Source organism: Siphateles boraxobius, unplaced genomic scaffold, assembly GCF_051911475.1.
Source record: "Siphateles boraxobius isolate OS27281-9 unplaced genomic scaffold, OSU_SipBor_1 35, whole genome shotgun sequence".
Lineage (NCBI taxonomy): Eukaryota > Metazoa > Chordata > Actinopteri > Cypriniformes > Leuciscidae > Siphateles > Siphateles boraxobius.
Window position 1 is genome coordinate 6,017,975 of NW_027508975.1, and position 27,047 is coordinate 6,045,021.

The window sequence follows — 27,047 nt, forward strand, 5'->3', positions numbered from 1 at the left end:
GGTTGCAGTCTCTTTTTCCAAACTCTCAGTCCAAATTCTTTTGCATTTTACATCGGGTGAATCTCCAGCTGTCACTGCGATTGTCGTTTGTACCTTTCTGGATCCGCCATCAAATTGATAAGTTTAATTATATTAAGTGCTGCGAGAAAAGGCTATATATCTCCAGCTCCAACTTCCTCACACGCAATATAGCCTACTAGCCGAGACTCCTTCTTTATGTATACAGATGTGACGTAATGACGCAAAGACATGCTCGAATTTCCCGCGGAAATCCACCAGTACAACTGGAATTAAAAACATCATTACAAGCTTAAAGTTTTGAATCGAGCTACGGCAAGCAGATAGTTTTGAACACTGCCTGGATATGTACTTGCTCAAATTTTTATTTTAGATCATTTTTAACCCAAAAAAAGCTACGGACTGCAGTTTTAACATTCAAAAACAGACATGTTCAAAATCCAAAGCTTGATTGTATTGGTAGTAGACTTACTACAGGTGACTTTCTTCCAATACCTCCCTTCATGTATTTATAGTAAACAATATATTTTTTTATTTTATCATGTTTCAAAGGTTGTAGTTCTTATTCATATTATATATATATATATATATATATATATATATATATATATATATATATATATATATATAGTACAGCTGAAAATGTGCCTTGCTTCTATACCAGTGTGACGAAGAGTCAGAGGCGTTCGAATCCATGTGCAATAACTTTAATGATGAACACAAACAGGCAGAAAACAGAGAAAGCACAGGGTAGAATATATACTGGGGCAGTCCAAACTCAGAGTGGTTACCAGGCAAGGGTCGAAGGTAGGCGGCAAACGTTCACAGAGTAATGGGGAAAACAGGCGAGAATCAAGGAACCAGGAATACGTAGAAATATAGAAGATTGCTCAGAGTTGCACGCCGTGGCAGTAACAAGACCTCACAGAGAACAAAGGGGAGCAAGGTCCAGATAAAGGGGAGCTGAGTGGGAACAGGTGGCTGAGATGATGGAGATGAGACAGGGATGGAAGGAGGCGATTAGTGAAGGGAGTGATGGGAAGTGAAGTCCTAGAACTCAGGAGAGAGTGATCTGGTGAGGCCAGGAGGAGGCGTCGTGGAGCGCATCGTGACAACCAGTCATAGTATTATTTATTTTCAATTTTGTTTTTGTGTCAAAATAGTGAAAATATTTTTTAGGTTAGGTTTTTAATGATAAATGTCCCTTTCTCTGATTATTATCATTTTGACAATAACAACGACAACAATTTATTAGTATTATTATTATATGAATTAAGAATTCATTTGGCACATCTAAAGTATTAATCATGGCATGACCACAAAATAATATAAGGAATAAATTAAGAACATTATTAGCTAATTTGCTGCTTACGCTCTCTCTTACCTGCTGACCTGTGCAGCTTGAGGTGAGCCAGTAACATTAGTTCATCATCTCTTTTTAATGCATGCGATTAATGCATAACACCTTCATTTAAATGAAAACTATTTAGATCATTAACTTCTTTAGCTAATTAACTGCTTCAGCTTCAGTAATTTATATGGCACATCTATTTGGTACGTGACTAGTGTTTGCAATGCTAAAAATGTGATCTTCTGTTGTCATCGCATGATGCAGAACTTGAGGCTTATCAGTATTTGCCAAAGATTGAATGCCGAGCACTTCAGTTTAGTACAGTTCCCAATATTTTTCTGCTAAAATTAAAAACAGTGCAACTATTATTTAAATCAACAACAATAGCCAAATTTATCGCTCACTGGCCAGTGTGTCTTGCATTAATTCTGGTTGTTTTCAGATATTATTAGACAGAAAATAGAATAGTAAATTCAACCATAATACATCATGATACATATTTAGGACATTTGTCTTCGGGCCTGAGGTAAGTTGTCTTAGGAACCATCCAACCTTTTCTCTTTCACCTTGGTAACCAAGGTGATGTGTCACACCTCACATGACCTTTGCTTCATGGTTATGCATTGAAGCCCAAGACATGGGTCAGTCAGTAGACTTCTATCACTGTCACCATAGTTACCACACACCTGCATCCCAAGTAAATTATGACTACCTTTCGTCTTTGTAAAGACTTTTGTGTTGTCAACTGCGTTTTGTATTCCCGTCCCTTGCATCCACTTGGCTCGCTCACCTGTTATGTCTATTTGCCATTTATGGATCTCAAGATTATCCCTACACTCTGCTCTGCCTATCCCTACACTCATCCCTACACTCTCTCAAGATTATCCCTACACTCTGCTCTGCTTGATCCTTTAAGGCAGGAGGAAGGAAGAGAACATGCATCCACTTTTCCCCAATTTTCAGTACGCAACAAAAACACATGAAAGATTTAGCACCAGGAACTCTGTTAACCAAAATACTGAACATCTGCGGCAATCCATCATACTTCATACACCATACATCATCCTGTATGTATTTCAACATCAGATGTCAAAGTCTTAAGAGGAAGAGCAATTACAGAGGTAACTTCTCTTATTAGCCTTATGAGTGGTTCTCCTACATCATGGACTCATCAGCCTGATGCTTTCTTTGGATGACGCATCATGATCCACATAAAGGTGAGGTGAAACATTGAATTATGCGTGATTGGATTCTGTTTATTAAAATAAACATTAAAAGTTCAGAGTTGTCTAAAGATCAGAATTAACACACATGATTTATATCATCAGCTCATTAGTACAGGCTCAAACACCTGAACTAAGGCCCTGTTTACACCTGGTATTTAGATGTGTTTTGGTTGATTGGATCACAAGTGGACGATGCTAAACAACAGGTGTAAAAAGGGGTCTAAAACATTTTGAGCTTGTCCACTTTCAACCACTTCAAGAGGTAGTCGTAAAAGCATTCAACCAGATTGCTATCATAGTGTAAACGCTTATGTGGTCGAATGTGTTTGAACAGCCATAAAAGACCATCTACTCTCTGCCTACTGAACGAGTCAACAACGAGTTTATATCGTGCAATTCTGAGAGAAAAAGTCAGAATTGTGAGTTTATTTCTGGCAATTCTGAGAAAAAAAGTCAGAATTGTGAGTTTATTTCAGGCAACTCTGAGAAAAAAAGTCAGAATTGTGAGATGAAACTCGCAATATGCAAGAATAAAAGTCAAGATTGTGAGATAAAAAGTTTCAATTACCTTTTTTATTTTTTATCTCTAGAGCGTCAAAATGCACTCCCCTTACAAATGTATTAATAACTTCGGAATGGATCAAGGTGGAAATTAGCTTCCATAGTTTTCACTGTACTTTTTGATCAAATGAATGCCTTGGTGAGAGACTAAAACATTTTAAAAACACATTTCACATCTGAGTTGCGTATCATCCAGAAGCTGTTTGAAATCAACTTGAATATCACCTTCAACGATCACCAACCAAAGTCTCCTGGAGCAGTAGAAAGACTGAACCACAATGTTTCTGAAGTTAATACTGTAGTACTTCACAACACATGCTTTTATTCATAATATACTTGGTTGGTATAATTCTCTGAGGTGCCAGCAGCGAATAACCACAAAAAATAATAATAAGACACTGCACTATGATAATTAAGGTTACAAATACCACTGTATAGCCATAACAATTGGAGTACACCAATTTAACATTAACTTCTGAGTGAGCACACACACATTCAATGCTGTATTATAGTGTAACATACAAATAAATTGATACCTGCAGTGCAACAAAGTGGAACATTTCTGAAAAGGTTCAAGTACACATAATGTATGAAATATACTGGCTTTCTTTCATAAGCACAATGGCACCATGATTACGATGAGCTTAGAAAATGGGCAGAAAAAATTTATTCACAGACCATTTTTTGACAAGTTTAATACTTCTTGTCCAAACTCTTTCATGTATTAACAGCTTTATTTTTCCCAGCAAGCACTACTGAAATTGCAAAACTAACACAATTCAGCCAACAAAAAGTGTTTACATAAGTATGTGTAAGCGGGTTCATATAATTGCTGTCTGGCTGATAACGTTTTAATAATTTGTGTAGTTGATCTTACACAGACTTGGATGTTTGAAACTTTAGCAAGTATGAAATGGCAAATAAGCTGGATTCAGAACAGAAGGAGTGAGAGTGAGTGAACAACTGTTTGGTAGTTACATAGGTGTGTGTGTGTGTGTGTGTGTGTGTGTGTGTGTGTGTGTGTGTGTGTGTGTGTGTGTGTGTGTGTGTGTGTGTGTGTGTGTGTGTGTGTGTGTGTGTGTGTGTGTGTGTGTGTGTGTTTGTGTGTGTGTGTGTGTGTGGGGGGATCAGCAATTTTCCAAGCTGTTCCTCATATATTCGGAGACTCATATGCTTATTGCTCTTGGTTTAAACATGTCAACATCAAACAGCTACACAGTGTAATGCTTTGAATTTATAACAACATTTCAAAGTAACAGCAACTCGCTTTCAGATTACAACCTGAGGAGGCCTGGTTGCTGGATTAATTTCCTTTGTGTACCATATAGAGACATTTAGAAATCAGACCACTACAGCAATAAGTGTATAATTGAGTGATAAATGAGTGTATAATTATTTCTTATTATCCTAATATTAGAATAGCCAATGTCTAAAAACAAAATGGCCTTAATTGTTTACTAATTTGAACAGTTAACATGGTGCCAGTTTGTTTGTATTTGGAGGTAAACGTCTCGGTTACGTATGTAACCCTAGTTCCCTGATAGGGAACGAGACGCTGCGTCAAACGCTGCGGGAACGCCCCTGCGTTGTGCGTCATGAAGCACGTATGGAATCAGCCCAATGGAGAGATGAAACGTCATAGGCGGGTGACGTCATCGACCAGGAAACTATAAAGCACCCCAAAAACACAAGCGCATTAGCTTCTGATAGGCTTGAAGGAAGCGCTAACGGGAGTGCCGGGAGTATGGCGGAGCGACGCAGCGTCTCGTTCCCTATCAGGGAACTAGGGTTACATACGTAACCGAGACGTTCCCTTTCAAGGGAACTTCGAGCTGCGTCAAACGCTGCGGGAACGCGAATACCCACGTCGCCATAGGACCAAATGACCGTCATGTGAGACTAGCGCACAGAGGACGAGAGCACCTGTGCCCCAGGGGTAGAGCTTAAGTCTAGGTCATAGAACTTAATAAAAGTATGCGGTGAAGACCATCCAGCCGCATCACAAACATCACTCAGGGAAACCCCCGACAAAAGAGCTTTAGAAGCAGCCATACTCCTGGTAGAGTGAGCTCGGACAACCAAAGGTGAAGGCTGGCCAGCCGACTCATAAGCAAGTGAGATAGCCTCAACCACCCACTTGCTCATTCTCTGTTTAGACGCCGGACACCCTTTCCTGGGTGGCCCGAAACATACAAAAAGTTGTTCTGATTTCCTCCACAGGGCAGCTCTGTGGACATAAGCGTCTAATGCCCTAACAGGGCAGAGTGAATTAAGTTTCTCCTGGTCCGATGACATAAATGGAGGAGGACAGAAAGCCTGCAGAACCGTAGGTCTAACAATATTAGTAGGAACCTTAGGAACGTAACCTGGTCTAGGATGCAGAAAAGCTTTAACCATGCCAGGTGCAAATTCCAGGCACGAGGGTGAAACCGACAGAGCCTGCAAATCTCCGATTCTTTTTAGTGAAGAGATAGCAAGCAAAAAGATAGTCTTAAAAGTGAGAAACTTCTCGGGAACTTCTTCGATAGGTTCAAAAGGAGCTAGGGAAAGACCTTCTAATACAATGGCCAGATCCCAAGTCGGCACCCTCGTACGAACTGCTGGCCTCAGCCTCAAAGTGCCACGGAGGAAACGAGTTATAAGCGGGTGTCTCCCAAGAGAAACTCCACTGAAAGGGACGTGGTAAGCAGCTAGTGCCGCCACATACACCTTTAGTGTGGAGGGGGATAACCCTGTGGAGAAGCGCTCCTGCAGGAATTCCAGCACTGCACCCACTGGGCAGTTAACTGGGTCCTGCAGGTGTTCTCCACACCAAGAAGTGAAAAGTTTCCACTTCAAGGCATAAAGCTTCCTCGTGGATGGAGCTCTGGAGTTAAGAATGGTCTCAACAACCTCGGTTGAGAGACCGGAGTCTATGAGCTGGGCCCCCTCAGAGGCCAAGCCCACAGTTTCCACAATTCTGGGCGGGGGTGAAGTATCGTGCCCCCCGCCTGGGAGAGTAGATCCCTCCTGACCGGGAGCTCCAAAGGAGAACCGTCCAGGAGAGAAATCAGGTCCGCAAACCATACTCGGGCCGGCCAGAACGGGGCTACTAGTAGTAGACTGACCCCGTCCCGGCGGACCCTCTCCAGAACTCCTGGTAACAGAGCAATCGGGGGAAAGGCGTACAGACGTGACCTCGGCCACGGCTGCACCATAGCATCCAACCCCAGGGGGGCTGGAAGAGTGATGGAGAACCACCGATGACAATGAGTGGTCTCCTTGGAAGCGAATAGGTCCACCTCGGCGCGACCGAAACTCAACCAAAGGAGCTCCACCACCTCGGGGTGGAGTCTCCATTCCCCTGGCCTCGGCCCCTGCCTCGACAGGGAGTCTGCTACCACATTCAAATACCCAGGGAGATACATTGCTCTCAGAGATAGTAGCTTCCCTTGGGACCACAGGAGGATCTGACGGGCCAACTTGTAAAGCCGGCGAGACCGCAGGCCCCCCTGATGATTTATATAAGAGACCACCGACGTGTTGTCTGATTGAACTAACACATGATGGCCTCTCAGGTCTGTTAGGAAGTGTTTCAGAGCCTGAAACACAGCCAACATCTCTAGACAATTTATGTGCCACGAAAGATGATGATCCTGCCACAGACCTTGGGCTGGGCGACCACTCATGACCGCCCCCCACCCTGTGAGGGAAGCATCCGTCGTTAGCGTTATGCGACGACAAAGAGCCCCCAGCACAGGACCTTTGGATAGGAACCAAGTTTCTCTCCACATGACCAGAGCACGAAGGCAGCGCCGCGTGACTTTGAACGTGCGGAGCGGATTTCCCCTCGGGGAGAATCCCTTGGTCCTGAGCCACCACTGTAGCGGTCTCATGTACAACAGGCCGCAAGGTATAACGTTGGACGCTGCTGCCATCAGACCCAACAGTCTCTGAAACTGCTTGACAGTGAGTAGCTGGCCTAGCTTCACTTGTTTCACAGCTGAGAGAATCGAAGCGATGCGGGTCGGAGAGAGTCGCGCCCGCATCGATACCGAATCCCAAACGACACCCAGAAAAGTGGTCTTCTGGGAAGGAGATAATACACTTTTCTTTGCGTTCAGCCTCAACCCCAACTTTCTGATATGAGCTAGGACGACATCTCGATGCCGAACCGCCATCTGCTCGGTCTGGGCTAAAATCAACCAATCGTCGATGTAATTGAGAATACGAATGCCCTGAAGCCTCAGAGGCACTAGTGCTGCATCCATGCATTTCGTGAAAGTGCGGGGAGATAAAGCTAGGCCAAACGGAAGAACCCTGTACTGGTACGCCTCGCCCCCGAAGGCGAACCTCAGGAACTTCCTGTGTTGTGGAAGGATGGACACATGGAAGTATGCGTCCTTCAGATCTATCGTGACAAACCAGTCCTCGGACCTGATTTGAGACACGATCTGCTTGATAGTGAGCATCTTGAATTTTAGCTTCCCTACCGAGCGATTCAATATGCGCAGGTCTAAAATTGGACGCAACCCCCCATCCTTCTTTGGAACGATGAAATATCGGCTGTAATAACCTGACTCCAAACTGGGAGGAGGAACCCGTTCTATAGCCTCTTTTTGAAGGAGCGTTTTCACCTCTTGTTCCAATACCAGAGCCTGCTCGGGGCCCACCACTGTGTGCAGAACCCCTCTGAATTTTGGTGGACGACACCTGAACTGGATAGCATAACCCTTTTCTACTGTCTGCAGGACCCAATGAGATATTTTTGGAAGGCTTTTCCACTCTGCCAGAAATTCTACTAAGGGTACCAGCCTCTCGAGACTGGCCTCTGGTGTAACTTGAGCAGCAGACGCAGCGCCCTGTAACGGCGCACCGGCAGGGAACAACTGGTCTGACCGCTCTGAGACCCTCCTCAGAGGGAGCGAGCGTCCCTCGGGAAAGCGCTCGCTGGGATCGTCTGTGCCCCGGCATAAAGGCGGGGTTGGCAGAACGAGCCCCTGAGGGCACCGAGGAGGAATGGGCACCGTAAAAAGAGGTGAACACCTTTCCGCCTCGGTGGGGACCACCCTCAGCATCCTGAACGGCTTGGCGTCAGGACTTCTTCTTAGCCGAAGCCTTCTTAGCCAATATAACTGTCCTCAGATCAGTTCTACTGGGAGAAGGCTTCGGCTGAGAGTGTCGCGGCTGAGCCCACTGTCCAGCAGGGGGAGCACGAGACGCGACACTCTGCCTCTGCTGCGCTCTATGTGATGAGCTCGAAGACGGCCGGGGCTGCTCCCGCCCAGCAGCCCCAGGGACATGAACTTTAAGGGGAAGAAACTTTTTAAAAGCTGCAGTTTGTTTCTTTTCTTCTTGGAATTTATCGATAACTGAATTCACAGCATCACCAAACAACCCCATGGGAGAAAGAGGAGCATCTAAAAGAAAAGCTTTTTCTCTCTCTTTAATATTAGTCTGATTTAACCACAAATGTCTTTCTGCGGCCACCAGAGCTGCCATAGAACGACCCATTAATTTGGCCGATTCTCTGGTGGCACGCAGGGATAAATCAGCAGCCTGACGCAGTTCACGAACTACGTCAGTACTGACCTCCTCACTCTCACTCATGTCCCTTAGCAGATCAGCCTGGTATGCCTGCAAGATTGACATAGTATGCAGACATGACGCAGCCTGACCTGCTGCCGAATATGCTTTACCCACTAAAGCCGAAGTGTTTCTTAAAGGCTTGGTGGGTAATGCCGGTGCCTTAAAAGATGATGCTGCTTCGGGGGAGAGATGGCTCGCAAGCGTCTCTTCCACACGAGGCAAAGCACCATAACCATGAGCCTTGGCTCCCATAATATTAGCGTATGTTGAAGTCTGGGGACTAAACACTCTATATGACACCGGTTTTCTCCATGATTTCGACACCTCGGTGTGGAGATCATGGAAAAACGGCAGGCACCGGCGTGGAGGCTGCACACGTGACGGCAAAAATCTCTCATCCAACTTTGATTTAGAAACAGACTCCTGTCTAGTCACTGGCCATTCAATATTAAGTTTTTCAACAGCTCTTGTTAACACCTCCATAAGCTCATCACTCTCAGGAGTGTGGGGTGGCGAATCCTCCACATCTCCCTCAACACTAACAACATCAAGTTCCTCAGAACTGGATAGCTGCAGCATTGGTGCCTCAGCCCGAGCGGAAGAAACCGCAGCGCGTGCTTCCGAACCCGGGACTGAGGCACTGGATCTCACAGGTGAAGGGAGAGATAAGGCAGAGCCCGTCTCAAACCCCGCTGTGAGATCCATCTGCGATCCCCACGATAAGCGCCGCCGCTCTGCCTCGGCAGAAGCGGGACCCGAACCGCGGGGAGCGCGCACCGAACCGCTCTCCTCAAAGAGCGACCGGCGGGAGCGGAGCGTCCTTAACGGCAAACGCTCGCAATGCTCACAGTCTGCTCCCTCGAGAGCAAACTGGGCATGCTGAACTCCCAAACAAACAACACAAAGATCATGTGTATCCCCGCTCGTTAAATAACGCGAGCAGGGAGGAACACACTTTCTAAACTGCTGTTCGTCCGCCATAATCTCTCAATATATATATATATAGGGATAAATTGTTTGTGTGGTGCAGGGTATGTAAGACAGACAATATCACACAGGGACAGATTCACATGTAGCGCGACTGAAAGCACAGAAGCTAATGCGCTTGTGTTTTTGGGGTGCTTTATAGTTTCCTGGTCGATGACGTCACCCGCCTATGACGTTTCATCTCTCCATTGGGCTGATTCCATACGTGCTTCATGACGCACAACGCAGGGGCGTTCCCGCAGCGTTTGACGCAGCTCGAAGTTCCCTTGAAAGGGAACTTTGGAAAAAAAATATATTGAAACCTGATATTCTTAAAGAAGCAATAAAATATCTGTCAAAAACACCTCATAAAGCTGTTGTTAAACAGAGTGCTGGTGTTAAATGACCATTATGAAATGCAGTCTGGCCTCCATAGATGCATCTCTTTCGAAAAGCCAGCTGCAAAGTGTTTCAATTGATTTTCATGAGCTCATGAGAAGGAGAAGAAAAACACTTTGTGGTTAAGGAACTGGAGTGGCAACACAAAGGTAGCTGGTTCAGATCAAGACATAAACCAGCCTCAGATAGTACAGAAACTCATTCTGGCATAAGCTGGTTCTTCAACAGTGTGGACCAGAATTTAATATTCAAGACAAAAGTCTAACTAGGTGAGGCTCAGAAATGTGTGTTACAACAAATTGGCAATGCCGTTCTCTACTCTAGGTGAAAGATCTATCTGCATCCCTTGAGAGTGGTCTCCATGACATACAGTTCAATCGAGAAAACAGCAGAGGTGTGACAGAATGTGCTCTCAGTAATGAATCCATAGTGTCATCTAATCATTTACTCATTGCAGGTCAAGCAGAGGTCAGTTTCTATCCTCTACCAAAGACAAAGAATAGGAAGTAGCTTATTACAAAAAGCAATAGAGGACAGGAAATATACATGGACACATGGAAGGATGGCATGAACTGTAGTTGCCACTTTCATAGTTGTGAAAGAGAGAATAATGACAGCAAAAACTTCACTCAAACCTGATCCATCGACTCGTTTGTCATCTGATTGACCCAGAGAATGGCGAAAACAACACAGTCTCTCATCTATGAGACGCCTTTCCACGGAGACACAACATATTAACTGCGCTGAAACTGATGAAGAGCCCTTACGGAGAAAGACTTGATTGTGGAAAAACTGGAGAGGGTGTGTGCGAGAAGGTGAGCTATTCTTGTAGAGGAAAATATCTGAGACAAAGAAGCACTTGACAAACTTCCTGCCAGGGGAAACAGCTTCATAGCCGGATCAAATGTTATCGTCAGCCCAGGCTCATTGGAAAAACGTGCCTGTAGTGACATTTGCGCAAAATGATTTTACGTTGCTTCTTGCACATTTTGCGACCCTTTCAAAGGGAAATGTCCAGTGAGTGGCGTTAAAAACGCGTTCAGTTTTTTTAGTTTAGTAATTCTTTTTTTTATATTAGTTGTTGTGCATACCATGACAGCACGGAAAATAAAAAAGCACCTCCTACACTAAACCCTACTGTAAACCTAACCATTAGTTTTTAAACCACACGAGATAAACTACATTTGCTGAAGCAACCATGATATTTTAGCTTGCTTACATCATGACTCGTGTTTCATGAGCCTCATATCCGAGTGCTTACCAAGTACCAAGTGAGCTGATGAGCATGTTTAATACTTCAGAAAATCAATACATATGAAACTAGCTAGGTAATACAAATGACAAAATGTATTAGTTCACAAATCATGTACTATGTTTAAAGTGTTTTGAGGTCATAACATTGTATTGTGTAAGAAAAAAAAGTCTTTATTAATGGATTATCTGCCTCTGTAATCATAATTTGTGTGAAAAGGAATAAAAGTTGCTGGAGTTTTAATGTAATTTCAGCAGGAAACTGCAGTGAATTGTCTGTAGACAGTATGTGTGTTTTTGGAATTTTGAAAAAAATTATGGTTATCATATTTCATATAAAAAAGTTATATAAATAAAACAATCTTCTGCCAAAAAGCACATTAGCAATCTGAATAATGTAGGTTGAGTGTCTGACACTTGTCAGTTAAATACCTTTTTTAAAAATTCAGGCTTGAACTTTTGCACCAAAGCATCACTTTCAGAAACCACAGGATAGAAAAAAATCACAGATGAGTTTTAATATCTCAATTATTTCTCATAGTTAGAATGAGGCTAAATGTGATCAAGATCATATGGGATACTGGATCTCAATTATGTCTCAAACTTTGCTCTGATATACCAAGTATCAAGTACTCAACCAAGATCAGATTACCTGAGTTTTGCTCTCGAAATTATATTATGTTCAACAGGCTGATAGCAGACAATATACATATTTTGGTAACAATTTAGAATGATAGTTCATCATTAATAGGTAACTATGCACAAAGTCATAAGTAATAGCAAATTTAGGACTGAGATAGTCCTTAGGCAATCAATAATTACTGAATGAGATGAGATCCACTAAGAACTAAATATGACAAATTATAAATAATTAACACTCAATTACTTATCACAACATTAACATGTCTGAGAGGTCACTAATTGTATTTTTTACTCTGAACATGGTCATAAAATGCATTTCTAATTACTCAACTAGTCACTGAATAGGAACTACTCATTATTTTAAAGTAAAAAACATAATAAAGCAAAATTGTTAGATTTATGCTTGAAACAAGTAAAAACAATTTCAACTAGGTGAATAATACACTTACACTAGATTCATTGTCTAAAATCAGTCTAAATATCTGATGCAATTTTGCTTACATGTTTTTTCCCCTCAAAACGCAATACTGAAAAACAAAGATATAGATTAAGAAAATAATTTATGCAGTGTAATATCTGTCTAATCAGCACTGGCCATGATCATCCAGTATCATCATCATTTTCCTAGTTTTTAGTGCTTTTAAGCATTAAAGTATCTATAGTCTTGAAAACTTTTGTACGTATGCACAATCTTTTAGGATGAAATGTATGCAGTTTTGTGCATGAGGCACTGGGTCTGAAGGCTATGAATTCTAAAGGTTACAAATCTAACTAAAACATTTCAGCTTTAAAAGCTTCATTGAAATAAGCCTGTGTACAAAAGGCAGTTTTCATATGGTGTCTATTTGTAATTGTACTTTTCTTTGAGATGTAACATGAAAGCAATACTGGAACATATTCACAAAATGATCAAAATATTAATCTCCTCATATCATTTTATTGTTTATTTGCCCTAAATGAAATTGTAAATTCAGAGAGAAAGGAACGTACTGTACAAACCCTTGTGGCATGGCAAATTGATTCTAACATTGGCTACTCACGTAATGCCAATTTACAAACTCACTGGATCCGAATCCTCAGCTGTTATCTATACGACTGTGGTTTTGAGCCAGGATAGCCATATTTAAAGAACACTTTTATCACACGTCTTCAAGCACCACAGGACTGAAATCACTCGGTATGAGCTTTAGTTGAAGACCCCTCTCAGCAAACATCAGCAGCGGTCTCTTGTGGCATTACGTCAGGATCATGAATAACTGATAGGTCAGGGTTGAATAATGCACATCCTTTGTCAAGATGAATGTTCCCTGATGGACAACCACAAAACGACACCCCACAATGTTGTTCTAGTATCTTGCTCTATGTAGCATCCACCTCCAGTATATATATATATATACATATATATATATATATATATATATATATATATATATATATATATATATATATATATATATATATATATATTTATATATATATATATATATATATATATATATATATATATATATATATATATATATATATATATATATATATACACTGTAAGTAAGCTTAACCTAGGTTTATTGGAAACACATTCCTGTGGCAACATTTCTGCAAAATGATATTACATTGTTTATTGCACATTTCATGACACTTTTAAAATGAAACAAGTGTGGTATTCAGTTTTTAAACAGATGAATCAGATAAAAGTGAATCTGGCAAATTTTTTATTACGTTGGTTGTTATACATATTGCTGTAATTAAATGTCATTAAATGGCACTAAAATATTGATTACTTGAACAAAACATTTGAAAAACCAACAAAAGCAAACGCATTGGCTGAAGCAACCATACTATTATAACTTGCTTCTACAAGTTTTTGAGCTCTATTATAGTGACTACACGGGACTCTTAACCAAGAAATCTGAGCAAGTTTTATGTCAGAAGGTAATACATTCTCTGGAGCTCGTTATGTGATGCAAACATTTATTACAAACAAACTACTAATTAACAAATTAGTAACAAAAATTAACCATTGGCCGATATACTAATTTAAGCTTTACAGTCTTCCAATGAAACAAATCTAAAATATTGATGACTCATCCGTCACTACAGAAGTTTTTGTCCAATCAGATTTATACCATAATGAGAATGTCCCGTCCCCTAATACGACCAGCAACCAACTAGAATGGAGCAAGTTATAGTTTACAGATGTGATTTGTACCTACTGGCTATTAAAAAAAGGCACAATCTCTTCCTGTTTCAAAAGGAAAAAAAAACAAAAAGTGCCCTCACCAAGCCATAAATATGTGGCCCCTTACATTGTGTCTAGCAGCTTTTTAAAAATGTGCACATCAAACATGTGGGAATGAAAAGAACAGTTTCAAAGAGCACGAGACCCTTTGAGGTGAGGTTTTTAGGGGGCATTAAAATGACATTTGTGTAATCTTGGCCAGGCACTTGATAGAAGACTGAAATTGAGAGCGGATTTGCACGGAGGCGCAGAGGGACAGCTTTCAAAGACACACGGTGAACCAAGGGAATTAATGGCTCTCCATGCACATGTGGCTTCAGTCAGAGATAAAATACTCACTGCCTCCTCATCTGGAAACGGTGCTTCATTATCAGCAGAGGGGAAACGGTCTCTTCAATGGACACACACTACACACTTCTGTTGTTTGCAAACCCTTACAGATTCCACTCAGCAATCTGAAGAGAGAAACAGAGAGAAACGGGGAGTGTGTGAGAGATAGAAACAAGCAGATGAAATGACTAAACATCCATGCTTTTTTGTATTATTTTTTTTTTTTACCCCATACTCTTATTTCACTCATGCACTGTCAGGGGAAAACACTGTTCACTGAAAGCATTTCCAGGCTAACATGGCTATATAATATGGCAAGGATGTAATGTGTCTAATTTCAAAGAACAAAACCTTTCTCCCACATGCAAGATAATCAGCCTGGAAAAGATAGAGACAGCAAGAGCGAAAAGAAGCTGGCATCAAGGTTTAATTGGCTATGTATATCTTCCAGATATCGGTTTGGGGAATGTGTGATGGGTTAAAGCTGAGACCACGCAAGACGGTCAAGAGAGAACCTCATGCTCACTGTTGACCCTCATTACACTGTTTGCATTGAAACCACATTTTGAGGTTTACACTCATCGTTGTGATTGGTTTAATAAAATACGAATCAATGTGGTTTCGAGCCACATAAAAAAAAAAAAGGCTCAGCAATATGAGAACTATACAATAGATGGTTCACATTGTATCAGTAGAAGAGATGAACAGATGATGACAGAAGAAAAAAGATGATGAGAAGAGAAAAAAATGTAGCCAACCCTACTATATTCAGCAGGGCATTTCTGGTACACTTTTCCACTGCATGGTACGGTACGGCTCGGCTCGGTTAGGCTCACTTGTGGCGCTTTTCCACTGCATGGTACGGTACGGTACGGCTTGCTTCAGCTCGCTTTAAATGGTACCACCTCTGTTGAGGTTCCAAGCGTACCGTACCGATACTAAAATGTGACGTGGAAGCACTGTAGATCACTGATTGGTCAGACAGACGGAATCGTCACTACCAGCGTCATTGTATTTGCGAAACATCAAACCCGCTAGATTTAAATAGCCAGTAACAGCAACCGCTGTAGCACCTGTTTTAAAACTACTTGCTTGACTTGCTTGAAGAAAAAAAACTTCCAAAATAGAAATGGCTGAATCGTGGTCAGTGGACGAGAAGCGCAGACGTTCCTCTTGTTGGTTGCCGAGGAGCGTATAAACTATAACGATCAGTCATAATCCCACCCACTTTGAAGCTGTACTAACTGCAGTGGAAAAGCAACCGAGCTAAAGCGAACCGAGCCGTGCCGCGCCGAGCCGAGTCGTACCACGCAGTGGAAAAGCGAAGCGAAGCGAGCCGAACCGTGCCGCGCCGAGCCAAACCGTACTGAGCCGCACCGAGCCATTCCATGCAGTGGAAAAGCGCCATTATTGACTACAGGGGGACTTTAGGTCCATTGTACCCTAATCACAAATTTGTTCCTTTTTAATAGGAAATGGGGAAAATGGGAAGATTTGACCCTAATATCACAGACAAGTGCAAAAAGCGAGAAGTGAAGTAAAACTTTTAACAGTAAGATTCTAAACTCCACTCATTGATTTGTGAATGCAGCTGGAGCCAGAATAATTAGAACACAACTTCTCCATTGTTCCAAAAAGGCAACAGCAATCAGAGAATATGGGTCACCACAGACATTTTTGCTGCCACCAAGTTCACTCTAAATATGATTACAAACTCAAGACTCCAGGAAAACAATTAAGTATTTATGTGCTTGTGTGCGTGCGCGTGCTTGTGTAGAGGCTGGCTCTGCGTTGAGATCTCAGTGTGTGTCTGTGCACAGGGCTTTGCAGCCAATTGAGGAAATACTTGTGTCCCCTTCAGTGTTCGTAAGAGCCAGTATTTTGCATCAATAACGTTGTAATAACGTCTTATTCTTCTCGTTTTTCCTGATTATTTGTTTCACCAAATTTGGCACAGGGCACATAGCATGAATGTGAGAGTGAGAAAGGGAATACAATTAAATACAATTAATATCACATACAATTCATGCTTTTTAAAATAATTTATTTATGGTCTTTTTTGTTGATATTCTGACTAATGTTATTATTACTATTATTATTTTTCTTCTTATTATTATTCTTATTATTATTATTATTGTACTGTCTTTTTTTATCTACTATTCTCCTTCCTCCTTGCTAGAACTGCTGCTGGAATTTTCAATTTCCTTGCGGAAGTCATCCCAAAGGATTAATAAAGAGAAGTCTAAGTCTAAGTCTAAGTCTAAGTCTAATTACTTCTCTTCTGCCCTTCTTGTTTCTGACCCCTAAAATTTAGCCAGTTAATTTTTCACTTTTCTCAATACAGTGCCCTTAACTTGCAAACTTTGATAAAGGACAAACTGCTCCCTTTCTCATTCCTCTGCCACTTCCTAATTCCACGGTTCACAGACCGCGCACATCTACTGATGATTTCTAATCTTTTACAGCCTCAGCTTTAAATACAGTTACTGGTACTTCCCTAATTCTATTTAGCCGATCAGCGGATCCTTTTCGGTAATTAGAAACAATAAATAGCACAGGACCATTTACCTAGTCTCAGTTTCATAAAGACATTGAAATTGGTAAGCAACCTAGTTCTGTATGTCATTGAGATGTGTATTTTTAATCATGTAAGTTATGATTACAGAGGGAAATATCACAACAAAAGTGTTTTGTATCTGTAGTTTAGTCTTGTTTTTCAGTGGAAATGTAATATAATAAAGCAAACAAAATCATAAAAATAATACATTTACTGTTCTGCGTTAGGAATGACAATGATTTAGTGCTCCTCTTACATAAGAGAGAAAGAACTGACAGAACAGGGAGGCCAAATAGTCTCCGTCAGACACCAAAAGCCTACTGACTTCTGAGTATTACCACTGTCCTTTCATCATTTACCCACAGCCAATGCAGAAATGACACAGGTGTCCATAATAATGTAGTATTCATGGAGCTCAAGGTGGGTCGTACACCTGCTCTAGGACCACTGCTGCCAGGGAGAAGCGATCAGTTCAGGTCACCTGCCGCAGCGGCTGTGTATGCTAATGTGATCAATAGCTCTGCTCTGTTTCGACTCGCTTTCGTTTCACAGAGCAGCGAGGAACTAATGAGTAGCTGCAGGATTTTTAATTAGGGGTCAGCTAACCTATAGGGATTTCCCAGAAGGCTGAGCAGTGGGAAAATGGGTGAAGTGCTGACTCTATTGCACAACCCAATGAACCATGTTCATGTACAATATTCAGTATTATGAGAATACACTATATATAGTACATGGTGGGACTAGAACAAATAACTTTCATTTAGTTTCTGTCGATAAAAATGGGAACACAGCTGGCTGGACGCAAGTCACAAGGATGTAATTCATACAGTATAATGTCTCGTCACCAATCCTCTTGATCGAAGAAATAGCAATGAGAAATAAAGTTTTTAGAGTAAGGAACTTCTCTGAAACCTCTTCAATGGGCTCGAAGGGAGCCAAAGCCAAGCCTTTCAGTACAACGGCCAGATCCCAGGCTGGTGCTCTATTGCGCAATGCAGGCCTCAGCCTCAGGGTACCACGGAGAAAACGAGTAATAGGAGGATCTCTCCCCAATGAAGCACCACTCAAAGGAGTGTGGTAAGCAGATATAGCCGCCACATGCACCTTCAAGGTGGAAGGAGATAATCCAGCAGAAAAACATTCTTGCAAAAAAATCAAATACTGGATTCGTAAGGCGTTCTCTGCATCCAGGCAGAGAACAGTTTCCATTTAAAAGCATAGAGTTTTCTGGTGGAGGGAGCTCTAGACTGGAGTATGGTCTCCACGACCTCAGTTGAGAGACCTGATTCTATGAGCTGAGCCCCCTCAGGGGCCAGGCCCACAGTTTCCACAGCTCCGGGCGAGGGTGAAAAATCGTGCCCCCTGCTTCGGACAGAAGGTCCCTCCTGATCGGAATCTCCATCGGAGAGCCGTCTAGAAGGGACACTAGGTCCGAGAACCAAACTCGGGCCGGCCAGTAAGGGGCTACTAACAATATACGGGCCCCTTCCCGGCGAACCCTCTCCAGAACTCCCGGGAGCAAAGATATCGGCGGAAAGCATAAAGGTGTAGCTTCGGGCACACCTGCACCATCGCATCCAGCCCAAAGGGAGCTGGGTGCGTGAGGGAGAACCACATGGGACAGTGTGTTGAATCTGACAATGCGAAAAGGTCGACCTGAGCCTGACCGAGATTCTCCCAAAGGAGCTTCACCACCTCGGGGTGAAGTCTCCATTCCCTGGGCCTCAGCCCCTGCCTCGACAGGATATCCGCTCCCTGAATTAAATGCCCTGGGATATAAATTGCCCTCATATACCCCTTTTCCACCAAGCCAGAGCTGGTGCTGGTTCGGAGCCAGAGCCTAGTTTCAATTCGGTTCTTTGGTTTTCCACACGCAAAGCACCAGCTCCGAACCAGGAAAAGTGGTTCTTAAGTAGCACCAAATAATTGCTGGTCTAGAACAGAGCCAAGTAAGAACCACTTGCGTCAGGGGCTGGGGGCGGGGTTACCGTGACCAACAAGACGAATAGAAACTTGTGACCGCCATTTTTAAATAGCAGCTAGTCGAGCTAATAGCAGCTCGATTATAAATATCCGTCTATGTAAGTTACGGCGAGCTGCACAAACGCGTTGGACTCCGATGTATTTTGTAAACCCATGAGCATCCATAGTATTGCAACGTCCGTTATTGTTGATGGCTTGTTCGAGATGCATCGGAGCGGCGCGGACCGATCGGAGCTGCGGGAGTGTTTGGAGAACATACGACTCCTTGTGCTTTTAGATCGCTATCGCAGCGCTTTGATGTCATGCGGAGATCGATCTGCGAGAAGCCGATGCATCTCGAACAAGCCTGGCGTACTGTTTGGCGCTACCGCACTAGCGTTGCTGGGCAACATGAGACGTATACAGTGACGTAAGATTTGGCTCTGTTGTGGCTCTCTAGCCGGTGGAAAGGCAAATCGGTTCTTATTAAGCTCGTCAGTCGAACCCACTCTGAACCAGCTTTGGCTCTGGCTCTGAACCAGCACCCGGTTCTTGTTGGTGGAAAAGGGGTAATAGACAGTAATTTCCCTTGGGCCCATAGGAGGATCTGATGAGCCAATTTGCAGAGATGTCGTGACCTCAGACCCCCCTGATGGTTGATATATGAGACCACCGATGTGTTGTCCGTACGGACAAGCACTTGGTGACCTCTCAGGTCTGGCAGGAAGTGTTTGAGTGCTTGAAACACCGCCATCATTTCTAGATGATTTATGTGCCAGGAAAGAAGATGGTCCTGCCAAAGACCCTTTGCCGAGCGACCACTCATGACCGCCCCCCAACCTGTGAGGGAAGCATCCGTCGATAGCGTTATGCGTCGACAAGAAGCCCCCAGCACTGGGCCTTGGGCGAGGAACCAAGGTTTGTTCCACATGACCAAGGCACGTAGGTATCGCCGCGTGAACTTGATCATGCAAAACGGATTTCCCCTTGGAGAAAATCCCTTGGTCCTGAGCCACCACTGCAGGGGTCTCATGTACAGAAGGCCAAAAGTTACTACGTTGGACGCAGCTGCCATGAGACCCAACAGTCTCTGAAACTGTTTCACAATGAGTGACTGGCCTAGTTTTACATTCTTTACGGCTGTGAGAATTGTGCTCGCATTGTTGCCGAATCCCAAACTACACCTAGAAAAGTGGTCCTCTGAGAAGGGAGGAGCACACTCTTTTTGGAGTTGAGCCTTAACCCCAGCATCTTCATATGGGACAGAACAACATCTCGATGCCGAACTGCCATCTGCCCGGATTGAGCTAAAATCAACCAATCGTCGATATAGTTCAACACGCGGATGCCCTGGAGTCTCAAGGGAGCCAGAGCTGCATCCACGCATTTCGTGAAAGTGCAGGGTGATAAATCTGGGCCAAACGGAAGAACCCGATATTGGTATGCTTCTCCCCCGAAAGCAAACCTCAGGAACTTCCTTGAGCCTTTACCCCAGCATCTTAATATGGGACAGAACAACATCTCGATGCCGAACTGCCATCTGCTCGGATTGAGCTAAAATCAACCAATCGTCGATATAGTTCAACACGCGGATGCCCTGGAGTCTCAAGGGAACCAGAGCTGAATCCACACATTTCGTGTAAGTGCAGGGTGATAAACCTGGGCCAAATGGAAGTACCCGATATTGGTATGCTTCTCCCCCAAAAGCAAACCTCAGGAACTTCCTGCGATGAGGATGGATTGATGGATGGAAATATGGAATGGATGGAAATATGGACTGAATCTGTGACACGATCTGTTTGAGTGTAAGCATTTTGAACTTGAGTTTCTGAACCCTGCGGTTTAGTTGCCGCAGATCTAGAATAGGACGCAACCCCCATCCTTTTTTGGAACAATGAAGTACCTGCTGTAAAACCCTGACTCCCTGCTGGGAGGAGGAACCCTTTCTATAGCCCCCTTTGGTAGAAGAGTCAGCACTTCCTGCTTTATAACCAGAGCCTGCTCGGGGTCCACCACGGTTGGGAGAACCCCCATAAATCTGGGCGGACGAGAACCGAACTGATTTCTGTAACCCCCCTCTATTATATGCAGGACCCAACGAGAAATATTTGGCAGTAGTTTCCACGCTGCCAGAAAACCTACTAAGGGTACCAGTCTCTCTAGACTGGCCTCTGGATTTAGTCGAACAGCCACTTCGGTGCCCTGTAACGGCGAACCGGCAGGGAACAACTGAACTAGCTGCTTTACGACCCTCCTCGGAGGATCGCATGGGGACGCTGACACCTCGGTGCCCTGAGAGGGCGAACCGGCAGGGAACAACCGAACTGGCAGCGCTGCGACTCTCCTCAGAGAATCGCCACCTAGAGGGCGCAGAGGAGGAACAATTTCTCGAAACCGTCCCTCCCCGGAGGGTATCACCCTCAGAAGCCTGATAGCTTCGGCGTCAGGACTTCTTCTTTGTCGCAGCCTTTTTAGAGATGATGACAGTCCTCAGATCTTGCCTACCTCTAACAGGCTTTGACTGCGAATGCCACCCAGGCGCCTCGAATTGAGGAGGAGCCCGAGTGGCGACGCTTTGTTTCTGTGCACACTGTGCTGTGAGGAGCTAGTAGATGGCCGAGACTGCCCCCGCCCAGCAGTCTCAGGGATATCAGATTCTCCAATTGCGTCAGCGCTGACTTCCTCGCAATCGTCCATATCCCTAAGCAGGTCAGCCTGATATGCTTGTAAAATCGACATTGTGTGTAAACATGGTGCGCCTGACCTGGTGCCATATATGATTTACCCACCAGCGCTGAAGTGGCTTTTAATGGCTTAGTGGGTAACGTCGGGGCTTTAAGAGATGACGCTGACTCGGGAGAGAGATAGCTCGCAAGCATCTCTTCAGTCGGAGACATTGTCATATAACCATAATGCTTAATCCCCATAACATTACTGTAGTTAGATGTCTAAGGATTAAAAATACGAGATGAGGCCAGTTTATTCCACGATCTCGACACCTCAGTGTGGAGATCGGGAGAAAACGGTAAGCCCCGAAGAGGAGGTTGTGATCTTGATGGAAGGAATCTCTCCTCTAATAAACTCTTTTTATTACCATCATCATATTCCTCGGCTGGCCAGTTAATATTTAATTTAGACACAGCACGAGTTATAACCTCCAAAAGCTCCTCATCAACAGAGGTATGAGGCGGCGAACTCTCATAATCCCCTGCATCAATGCTGGCAACATCCAATTCCTCAGAACTGGATAGTCGCAGCATTGGTGCCTCATCTCGAGGAGAAGAAACCGCAGTGCATGCTTCTCCCTGAGATAAGGCACTGGATCTAACAGGTGAAGGCTGAGATAGGGCAGCCCGTCTCAAAACCCACTGTCAGATCCATTTGCGACCCCAAGATGCGAGTTGACGCTGTGAGCTGCGCGCACCGAACCGTCCTCCTCAAAGAACGCCCGGCGGGAGCGGAGCGTCCTCACGGACAGCTGTTCGCAATGTGCAAAGTCAGCTCCGTTGAGAACTGACTGGGCATGCTCCACTCCCAAACAAGCCACAAAAAGCTGATGTGTGTCCCCACCCGTGATGTAATGTGGGCTGGGAACAACACAACGCTTGAACTCTTGTTTCGCCATTTATATATATATATATATATATATATAGATATATAGATAAACACTGTGAAATATTGTCCTTGTGACAGACAACAATAAATAGACAGGGACAGTATACAGAGAGCACTTGCTGAAGGCACAGAAGCTGTTGCGGTCTGTTTTCAGGGGTGCTTTATAGCTTCCTGGTCGATGTCGTCACCCGCCTATGACGTCTCGCTTTTCCATTGGACTGATTATACACGTGCTTCACGACACAATCACGCAGGGCGTTCCCACCGCGTCTCGACGCAGCTCGAGTTCCCTTGAAAGGGAAATATTATTATGCTAATGAAGAACCTGTAGGAGAAGAACCTTTCTGACATATGCAGCTCAAGTCATCTCCCATATCATCTCATGTATGACATTAAAGCAGATTTCTATTTAATGTGGGCCAGACAATCTCCTTGACCCACACTGGGGCTGCTATAGGCCATCTTTTATTATAAAAGTGAATGGCTCTGGCTGAATTACATATCACATTGCACAGGCAATAGATGGGAACTAGAGAGTTGGGGTGATGACACCGGGTTGGGAACTGTTATTGTTCATCCGGGATGTGATATTTGATTCAACCTGCCCATGACCTTTCCCTTTCATCTTTCATCTTTCTGCAAAAGGTGGACTTTGTGGTAAAAGACAAACCTGTGTGGAAATTATTCATCACTACATTATAGGAGATAAAGGAGTCAATACATTTTTTTTCTGGTACTAGAGATTCTTTCATTACAGGAAGAGATGGTAATATCCGCATCTGTATAATTTGAGAAAATGTAATAGTCAACAATGCTCAGTTTGGATCAGGTGCACATTATAAGCCAATCATATAATAGCCTTGACATCAATTTTACAAAAGTCAGTCACCATTGGTGAATACAGTAAAAGAGCCATAAATTGAAATACACATGTAGCAAAAAATGTCCTTGACTTAATCAGATGAACAGTTTTGAAAGCCAAAAATAGCTCAATCCAAAATTAATTTCAAGGCAAACATGTTGACGATCAGCAGAAAATTAATTTTTGTCAAATGTTTTTGAAAAGAGTATTTTATGCTGACCAAGGCTACATATATTTGATAAAAAACCGCACCAAAAACAGTAATATTGTGAAATATTATTACAATTTAAAATAACTGTTTTTCATTTTATACAGTTTCGATTTTTTAAGCAGCCATTACTCTACTCTTCAGTGTCATACAGTCCTTCAGAAATAACTAAAATATGCTGAATTGCTGCTCAAGAAACAGTTCTTCTTTTTCGATTAATAGAAAGAAAAAAAAAACAGAATTGATTTGCATATTTTGTAACATTGTAAATGTCTTTACTGTTACTTTGAATCAATTTAATTTGTCCTCCTGTATAAAAGTATTAATCTATAAAAAACACTGACCCCAATCTTTTGAATCGTAGTATGTATGTGTGAAATCATTTTATTGTATGATTTCAAGTTCAAGATAAATAAATGTCAATGTGCGTAATAAAAGGGAATTAAACGTATGTTATGACGTAAACAAAAATATTTTCACAAGTCTTACTAAGGGTTGAAGCATTACCGAAACCAAAGGCCAAAGCATTTTACTGTAAATGAAACAAATTGTTAAAAGATGAAACAGAGGCACAGGATACTGTTTATTTTATTTCTCTCTGAAGACATGCATCATTGAAGTGTGAGGATACAGTGGTAAATTGAAAAAGAAAAAACTGTTTGTGCTTATACAGCTGGGGAATGTGCATATTTTCAGAGCACATGTGAGCACACACTCAGATGCAGATTTCTGCTCCACTGGCTAAAGATCTTACCATGATGTAATATTTTGAGTTTGAGAGTAGAAAGCATGTGAGGCACTTTGCATATATGAATGTGATGCATGAGTGTGTTTAGCCTGTGGACGCAGGTGTGTCCTGATTTAAATGTTCATGCTTGTGGATGGCAGTTCATTAGAGAAAATCAGTTTAATTTTTTCTCTTTCGGTGTGTGTGTTGTCTGGTTTATGGGTGTGAGCTATATACATTTCCCCTTGGGTTTATACTCCTTTGCTGAGTGTTTCGATGTGCTTTGGAGAGAAACACACTGCTCTTCCAAACCTGAGGAAAATGAATATTTAATGCACAACCAGTTTTATATTCCAAACTCCTCTCTCACTCTACCTTACACTTCACATTCAATTTCAGGTTTGCTGTCTCCTTCACACCCTTTCTGTCTCTTTTTCTCTCCCCGAGTTCTCATTTAACACCTCTTCATCGAACAGTGGACAGGAACAAGTCCAGACTGTCCTACACTGTCCCGTTCTGTGTCGATCTCACCTCTCACTCCATTTTCTCAGTCTGGGAATCTGAATTTCTCTTCTCGTATCTTTCATGCCTAGTTTTGCTGTTCTCACTGAATTCCTAGAATCAGCCAAATCTCCATACAGTACAGTATAAGACAATAAACTACTGCATATCTCACGTCTTCACTGCTGGGTCAATCTACAGAACAGTGTCGCTCATATATGCGTTTCTCTATATCATTTTATAGATATACAATGTATTACTAAAGAAATAAGTTGTGTGCCCAGGTCATCAATATATAATGGTAAGCAAATCTACTGAAGCTTGTTACTGCCATGGAATAAAACAATGAAAAATTGAAAATTGCAAATTTATATCTCACAATTCTGAGGATAAAAGTCAGTATTACGAGTTATAAACCCAAATGTGAGATATGATCTTGCAAATGAAAGAAAAGTCAGAATTGCGAGTTTATAACTTGGACTTCTGACCTTTGTTTTTTTTTTTACAGATTGTGAGACATACACTCAATAAAAAATAAACTTGAGATTACAAGGAAAATGTACGAATTGTGAGATAAAAAGTAAAAAAAAAAATGCCTTTGGCGGAAACAAAGCTTCCATACAAATCTGACAAGGTGCAACAAGAGTAACTAATATTAAGAAAAAAAGTCCTACAAGACACATATGCAAAAACGTCTCAGGTTATGACTGTAACTTATGTTCCCTGAGAACAGGGAACTCGCACTGCGTCAAAGCGCTAGGGGGAACGCCTCAGCGTGACTGATGACTGAAACACTGTATAATCACGACAATCGTATTGGCCAGCGTAAGCCATGACGACATGCTCTAGAGCGACCAGGAAGTATAAAGGGGTGCCTAGAGAACATGTCATCCACTTCTTCGTCTGAAGGGACTCTACAAGCTGACCGGAGGCATGGCGACTAGACGCAGTGTCTCGTTCCCTGTTCTCAGGGAACATAGGTTACAGTCGTAACCTGAGACGTTCCCTTTCGAAAGGGCACTGGCACCGCGTCAAAGTGCTAAGGGAATGATATACCCACGCTGCCATGCTGAGGGGATGCTTTAGCAACTATGGCTACAAGCAAAAATACATTAACTCAAAGTTAAAGCCCCTTACGTAAGCTTGTACGTCAGGCTGTCGGTAGCACTACTCCCTACGGCCACTGCCCAAACTTTATGCTAAACGAGGAAGTAACACAAAGGACTTGACCCGGAGCCAGCTCAAGGGCATGGACATCACAACCCGACTTTAGAGGGGGATCCTTTAGGGGAGTACGGCCCAGAGCTTACTACTTCTGGGGGGACTAGTGTCAACCCCCATACCAGGGAGGCTATCATGCTAACAACCTGTTTGGGTTCACATTGCAAAGCTGTTTGCACGGAGGCTTCAACAGGATTACTCTCGAAAGAGAGGAGGCCTCACACATTCTAGAGGACAGCTAGCTCATCTATCGCAGTGCTCAGGGAGCGAGGGGCCTAACTGCTCTCGTTTTTAGGGAGAGAGACCGCTCCTCTATCTCGACCTGACTGGCTGCACGCCTGGAGGCCTCAGCAGGGTGACTCTGAGAGCAGAGGAGGCCTGCCACACTTTATAGAGTGAATAAAGTTTATGATGCAGAACTCAGGCAGTGAAGGTCCAAAAACAACTCTCTGTTAGTGAGAGGGCCCTTTTTAATACTACCAGCAAAGCTGTTTGCATGGAGGCCACAGCAGGATTACTCTCCAAGAGAGGAGGCCTGACACATGGTAGAGGACAGCTAGCTCGTCTAACACAGTGTTCAGGGAGCGAGGAGGCCTAACTGCTCTCCGTTTTGGGGAGAGGGACTCTCCTCCATCTCTACCTGACAGGCTGCTCGCCTGGAGGCCTCAACAAGATGACTCTGAAAGCAGAGGAGGCCTGCCAGACTTACTCAAGCAGTAAAGCGCCTAAAAATTACTCTCCGTTAGTGGGAGGGCCTCTTTTTACTACTAGCTACAAGCTGTTTGCATGGAGGCTTCAGTAGGATTACTCTCGGAAGAGAGGAGGCCTGACACATGCTAGCTA

General features: G+C 43.2%; 1 protein-coding gene across 1 annotated transcript in view; it reads right to left on the minus strand.

Annotated features, from left to right (window-relative positions):
• The window catches only part of dlgap3 (discs, large (Drosophila) homolog-associated protein 3), a 212,969-nt gene that overhangs the window by 84,653 nt on the left and 101,269 nt on the right, over positions 1-27,047 (minus strand). The window contains exon 2 of the mRNA XM_077196070.1: positions 14,561-14,676. The gene's annotated coding sequence lies outside the window, so the exon portion shown is untranslated. The remainder of the gene's footprint in view (positions 1-14,560; positions 14,677-27,047) is intronic.